Below are 7,275 nucleotides of genomic sequence, written 5' to 3'. Positions count from 1 at the left end.
AATATACTATCAAGGTTGGCCATAACTTTCCTTCCAAGGAGTAAGCGCCTTTTAATTTCAAGGCTGCAATCAGCATCTGCAGTGATTTTTGAGCCCCAAAAAATAAAGTCTGACACTGTTTCCACTCTTTTTCCATCTATTTCCCATGAAGTGATGGGACCAGATGCCATGATCTTAATTTTCTGAATGCTGAGCTTCAAGCCAACTTTTTCACTCTCCTCTTTCATTTTCATCAAGAGGCTTTTGAGTTCCTCTTCACTTTCTGCCCTAAGGGTGGTGTCATCTGCATATCTGAGGTTACTGATATTTCTCCCAGCAATCTTGATTCCAGCTTGTTCTTCTACCAGCCCAGCGTTTCTCATGATGTACTCTGCATATAAGTTAAATAAGCAAGGTGACAATATACAGCCTTGCCGTACTCCTTTTCCTATTTGGAACCAGTCTGTTGTTGCATGTACAGTTCTGACTGTTGCTTCCTGACCTGCATACATGTTTCTCAAGAGGCAGGTCAGGTGGTCTGGTATTCCCATCTCTTTTAGAATCTTCCACAGTTTATTGTGATCCACACAGTCAAAGGCTTTGGCCTAGTCAATGAAGCAGAAATAGATGTTTTTCTGGAACTCTCTTGCTTTCTCCATGTTCCAGCGGATGTTGGCAATTTGATCTCTGGTGCCCCTGCGTTTTCTAAAACCCGCTTGAACATCTGGGAGTTCACGGATCACATATTGCTGAAGCCTGGCTTGGAGAATTTTGAGCATGACACTACTAGCGTGTGAGATGAGTGTAATTGTGCTGTAGTTTGAGCATTGTTTGGCATTGCCTTTCTTTGGGATTGGAATGAAGACTGACCTTTTCCAGTCCTGTGGCCACTGCTGAGTTTTCCAAATTTGTTGGCATATTGAGTACAGCACTTTCACAGCATCATCTTTCAAGATTTGAAAGAGCTCAACTTGAATTCCATCACTTCCATTAGCTTTGTTCGTAGTGATGCTTTCTAAGGCCCACTTGACTTCACATTCCAAGATGTCTGGCTCTAGGTCAGTGATCACATTTTCGTGACTATCCTGGTCGTGAAGATCTTTTTTGTACAGTTCTTCTGTGTATTCTTGCCACCTCTTCTTAATATCTTCTGCTTCTGTTAGGTCCATACCATTTCTGTCCTTTATCGAGCCCATCTTTGCATGAAATGTTCCCTTGGAATCTCTAATGTTCTTGAAGAGATCTCTTGTTTTTCCTATTCTGTTGTTTTCTTCTATTTCTTTGCATTGATCACTGAGGAAGGCTTTCTTTTCTCTCCTTGCTATTCTTTGGAACTCTGCATTCAAATGCTTATATCTTTCCCTTTTTCCTTTGCTTTTCACTTCTCTTCTTTTCACAGCTATTTGTAAGGCCACCTCAGACAGCCATTTTGCTTTTTTTGCATTTCTTTTCCATGGGGATGCTCTTGGTCCCTGTCTCCTGTACAGTGTCACGACCTCCGTCCAGAATTCATCAGGCACTCTATCTGTCAGATCTAGTCCCTTAAATCTATTTCTCAGTTCCACTGTATAATCATAAGGGATTTGATTTAGGTCATATCTGAATGGTCTAGGGGTTTTCCCTACTTTCTTCAATTTAAGTCTGAATTTGGCAATAAGGAGTTCATGATCTGAGCCACAGTCAGCTCCTGGTCTTGTTTTTGATAACTGTATACAGCTTCTCCTTCTTTGGCTGCAGAGAATATAATCAATCATATTTCGGTGTTGACCATCTGGTGATGTCCACGTGTAGAGTCTTCTCTTGTGTTGTTGGAAGAGGGTGTTTGCTATGTACAGTGTGTTCTCTTGACAAAATTCTATTAGCCTTGGCCCTGCTTCATTCCATGCTCCAAGGCCAAATTTGTCAGTTACTCCAGGTGTTTCTTGACTTCCTACTTTTGTATTCCATTCCCCTATAATGAAAAGGACTTCTTTTTTTTGTGTTACTTCTAACATGTCTTGCAGGTCTTCATAGAACCGTTCAACTTCACATTCTTCAGCGTCACTGGTTGGGGCATAGGCCTGGATTACTGTAATGTTGAATGGTTTGCCTTGGAAACAAACAGAAATCATTCTGTCATTTTTAAGATTGCATCCAAGTACTGCATTTCAGACTCTTTTGTTGACCATAATGGCTACTCCATTTCTTCTAAGGGATTCCTGCCCACAATAGTAGATATAGTGGTCATCTGAGTTAAATTCACACATTCCAGTCCAATTTAATTCACTGATTTCTAGAATGTTGATGTTCACTCTTGCCATCTCCTGTTTGACCACTTCCAATTTGCCTTGATTCATGGACCTAACATTCCAGGTTCCTATGCAATATTGCTCTTTACAGCACCAGACCTTGCTTCTATCACTGGTCACATCCACAACTGGGTACTGATTTTGCTATTGCTCCATCCCTTCATTCCTTCTAGAGTTATTACTCCACTGATCTCCAATAGCATACTTGGCACCTACCGATCTGGGGAATTCCTTATTCAGTATCCTGTCATTTTGCCCTTTGATACTCTTCATGGGGTTCTCAAGGCAAGTATACTGAAGTGGACTGCCATTCCCTTCTCCAGTGGACCACATTCGGCTGTGGTCCATGTGATCTGATCGACTAGTTTCCTGTGATTATGATTTCAGTGTGTCTGCCCTCTGATGCCCCCTCGTAATACCTACCGTCTTATTTGGGTTTCTCTTACCTTGGGTGTGGGATATCTCTTCACAGCTGCTCCAAGAAAGCGCAGCCGCTGCACCTTACCTTGGATGAGGGGTATCTCCTCAAGGCCGCCCCTCCTGACCTTGAACGTGAGTAGCTCCTCTCGGCCCTCCCCTTCACAGCCACAGCCTATTGGACGTGGGTTAGCTCCTCACGGCCGTGCATCTTTGAATGGTCAGTGTGCTGGGGCCGGCGACTCTCACGTCTGCACGGGTAGGGTCAGTTTCTCTCGGGATTCCGTGCAAAGGGCCGGTGTCTCTCGCATCTGCGCACAAAGGCCGGCGTCTCTCACGTCTGCACGGCCGGGCCAGGGTCTCTCCCGTCTCTCCCGTACTTGACACCCTTTATGCGACTCAGAAAGTTCCCTCACACAGCCGTACCCACTGGAGACGAGAACACACGTTATGCACTCAACTCGAGAATAGGCCCTATTCCCATTTAATGGCTCTAGAGTATTCCGTAATTCCCCTTCCAGCACAAAAGGGGACCTGACTTTCCTGAAGCAACCCAAGCAAGTTCCTGAGGTTCCCGTCGCAACTCGAGTTGTACCCCAAGATTCCCACCGCAACTCGAGAAACACCACAAAATTATCCCCTCAATGCAAGAAGAGGAAATTTTGCGCTGCAGAATCTCAGCAGAAATCCCACATTCCCACTTGAAATGCAAAAGGGTACTTGAAACCCTTTATGCAACTCAGAATGTTCCCTCAACCTGCCGTAACCATTGGAGTGGAGAACACACTTTATGGATTCAAATCGAGAAGAGGCCACTTCCCATTTAACGTCTCGAGAGTAATCCCAAAGCTCCCCTTCCAACACAAAGAGGACCTGACTTCCCTGAAGAAACCCGAGCGAGTTCCTGAGGTCCCCGTTGCAACTCGAGAAGTACCCCCAGCTTCCCGCCACAACTCGAGAAACACCACAAAATTATCCCTTCATCGCGAGATGAGGAAAATTTCCGCTGCAGAATCTCAAGAGATAACCTACATTCACTCTTCAAAGGCAAAAGGGTACTTGACACCCTTTATGCGACACAGAAAGTTCCCTCAAACAGCCATCCCCATTGGAGACGAGAACACACTTTATGGACTCAATTCAAGAAGAGGCCCTATTCCCATTTAACAGCTCAACAGTAATTCGGAAGTTCCCCTTCCAACACAAAAGGGGACCTGACTTCCTTGAAGAAACCTGAGCGAGTTCCTGAGGTTCCCGTCACAACTCAAGAAGTACTCTCAGCTTACCGCTGTAACTCGAGACTCACCACAAAATTTTCTGGTCAATTCGAGATGAGGAATTTTGCAATGCTGAATCTCAAGAGTAATGCCACATTCCCTCTGGAAAGGCAAAAGTGTACTTGACACTCTCTATGCGACTCAGAAAGTCCCCTCAAATAGCCGTCCCCATTGGAGAGGAGAACACACTTTATGCACTCAACTCGAGAAGAGGCCGATTCCCATTAAATGGCTCGAGAGTAATCCTGAAGATCCCCTTCCAACACAAAAGGGATCCTCACTTTCCTGAAGCCACCCGAGCGAGTTCCTGAGGTCTCCATCTCGACTCGAGATGTATCCCCAGCTTCCCGTCGCAACTCGAGAAACAACAAAATTTATACCTTCAATAGGAGATGAGGAAAATTTCCGCTGCAGAATCTCAAGAGAAATCCCACATTCACTCTCCCAGACAAAAGGGTAGTAGACACCTTTTATGCGACTCAGAAAGTTCCCTCACACAGCCGTCCCCATTGGAGAGGAGAACACACTTTATGGACTCAAATCGAGAAGAGACCCTATTCTTATTTAATGACTCGAGAGTAATCCCGGAGTTCCCATTCCAACACAAAAGGGGACCTGACTTCTCTGAAGCAACCTAAGCGAGTTCCTGAGGTCCCCGTCGCAAGTCGAGAAGTACACCGAGCTTCCCGTCGCAACTCGAGAAACACCACAAAATTATCCGCTCAATGCGAGATGAGGAAATTTGTGCTGCAGAATCTCAAGAGAAATCCCACATTCCCATCTGAAAGGCAAAAGGGTACTTGACATACTTATGAACTCAGAGGGATCCCTAACAGCCGTCCCCATTGGAGAGGAGAACAAACTTTAAGGACTCAACTCGAGAAGAATCCATATTCCTATTTAACGGCTCGAGAGTGTTCCAAAAGTTCCCCTTCCAGCACAAAAGGGTACCTGACTTCCCTGAAGCAACCTGACCGAGTTCCTGAGGTCCCCATCACAACTCGAGAAGTGCCCCCAACTTCCCACCGCAACTCGAGAAACACCACAAAATTATCCACTCAATGCGAGACGAGGTAATTTTTGGGCTGCAGAATCTCAAGATAAAGTCAACATTCCCACTTGAAAGGCAAAAGGGTACTTGACACATTTCTGAGACTCAGAAAGTTCCCTAACGGCCGTCCCCATTAGAGAGCAGAACACATTTTATGGACTCAACACGAGAGGAGGCCCTTTTCCCATTTAAGGGCTTGAAAGTAATCCAGAAGTTCCCCTTCAAACACAAAGGGAAACTGACGTCCCTGAAGCAACCCTAGCGAGTTCCTCAGGTCCCCGTCTCAACTCGAGAAGTACCCCCAGCTTCCCACCGCAACTCGAGAAACACCACAAAATTATCCCCTCAATGCAAGAAGAGGAAATTTTACACTGCAGAATCTCAACAGAAATCCCACATTCCCTCTTGAAATGCAAAAGGGTACTTGAAACCCTGTATGCGACTCAGAATGTTCCCTCCACCTGCCGTCCCCATTGGAGAGGAGAACACAATTTATGGACTCAAATCAAGAAGAGGCCAATTCCCATTTAACGTCTCGAGTTTAATCACAAAGCTCCCCTTCCAACACAAAGAGGACCTGACTTCCCTGAAGAAACCCGAGCGAGTTCCTGAGGTCCCCGTCACAACTCGAGAAGTACCCCCAGCTTCCCGCTGCAACTCGAGAAATACAACAAAATTATCCCTTCAATGCGAGATGAGGAAAATTTCCGCTGCAGAATCTCAAGAGATAACCCACATTCACTCTTCAAAGGCAAAAGGGTACTTGACACCCTTTCTGCGACTAAGAAAGTTCCCTCAAACAGCCATCCCCATTGGAGACGAGAACACACTTTATGGACTCAATTCGAGAAGAGGTCCTATTCCCATTTAACAGCTCAACAGTAATTCAGAAGTTCCCCTTCTAACACAAAAGGGGACCTGACTTCCTTGAAGAAACCTGAGCGAGTTCCTGAGGTTCCCGTCGCAACTCAAGAAGTACTCTCAGCTTACCGCTGTAACACGAGACTCACCACAAAATTATCTCGTCAATTCGAGATGAAGAATTTTGTAATGCTGAATCTCAAGAGTAATGCCACATTCCCTCTGGAAAGGCAAAAGTGTACTTGACACTCTCTATGCGACTCAAAAAGTCCCCTCAAATAGCCGTCCCCATTGGAGAGGAGAACACACTTTATGCACTCAACTCGAGAAGAGGCCGATTCCCATTAAACGGCTCGAGAGTAGTCCAGAGATCCCCTTCCAGCACAAAAGGAATCCTGACTTCCCTGAAGCCACCCGAGCCAGTTCCTGAGGTCTCCTTCGCGACTCGAGATATACCCCCAGCTTCCCGTTGCAACTCGAGAAACAACACAAAATTATACCTTCAATACGAGATGAGGAAAATTTCCGCTGCAGAATCTCAAGAGAAATCCCACATTCACTCTTCAAAGGCAAAAGGGTACTTGACACCCTTTATGCAACTCAGAAAGTTCCCTCAAACAGCCTTCCCCATTAGAGAGGAGAACACAATATATGGACTCAATTCGAGAAGAGGCCCTATTCCCATTTAAGGGCTAGAGAGTAATCCCGAATTTACCCTTCCAACAAAAAAGGGGATATGATTTCCCTGAAGAAGCCCGAGCGAATTCCTGAGGTTCCCGTCGCTAATTCGAGATGTACACCAAGCTTCCGGCCGCAACTCGAGAAATACCACAAAATAATCCCGTCAATGAGAGATTATGAAATTTTGTTCTGCAGAATCTCAAGAGATATCCCACATTCCATCTTGAAAGGCGAAATGATAATTAACACCCTTTGTGCGACTCAGGAAGTTCCCTCAAACTGCAGTCCCCATTGGAGAGGAAAACACACTTTATGGACTCAAATTGAGATGAGGCCCTATTCCCATTTAACGGCTTTACAGTAATCCGAAAGTTCCATTTTCAACACAAAAGGGACATGACTTCCCTGAAGAAACCCAAGCAAGTTCCTGAGGTTCCTGTCTCAACTCGAGATGTACCCCCATCTTCCCTCCGCAACTCGTGAAAAACCACAAAATTATCCCCTCAATGCGATATGAGAAAATTTTGCGCTGCAGAAAATCAAGAGAAATCCGACATTCCCTCTCGAAATGCAAAAAGGTACTTGACACCCTTTATGTGATTCAGAGATTTCCCTCACACAGCCGTTCCCATTGGAGAGGAGAACACACTTTATGGACTCAACTCGAGAAGAGGCCCTATTCCCATTTAACAGCTCTAGAGTAACCCAGATGTCCCCCTTC

This window comes from Moschus berezovskii, chromosome 21 (assembly GCF_049115385.1).
Source record: "Moschus berezovskii isolate FMDL1 chromosome 21, NW_MosBer_1.0, whole genome shotgun sequence".
NCBI classification, from domain to species: Eukaryota; Metazoa; Chordata; class Mammalia; order Artiodactyla; family Moschidae; genus Moschus; species Moschus berezovskii.
Note: the sequence above shows the minus strand (reverse complement) of the source record.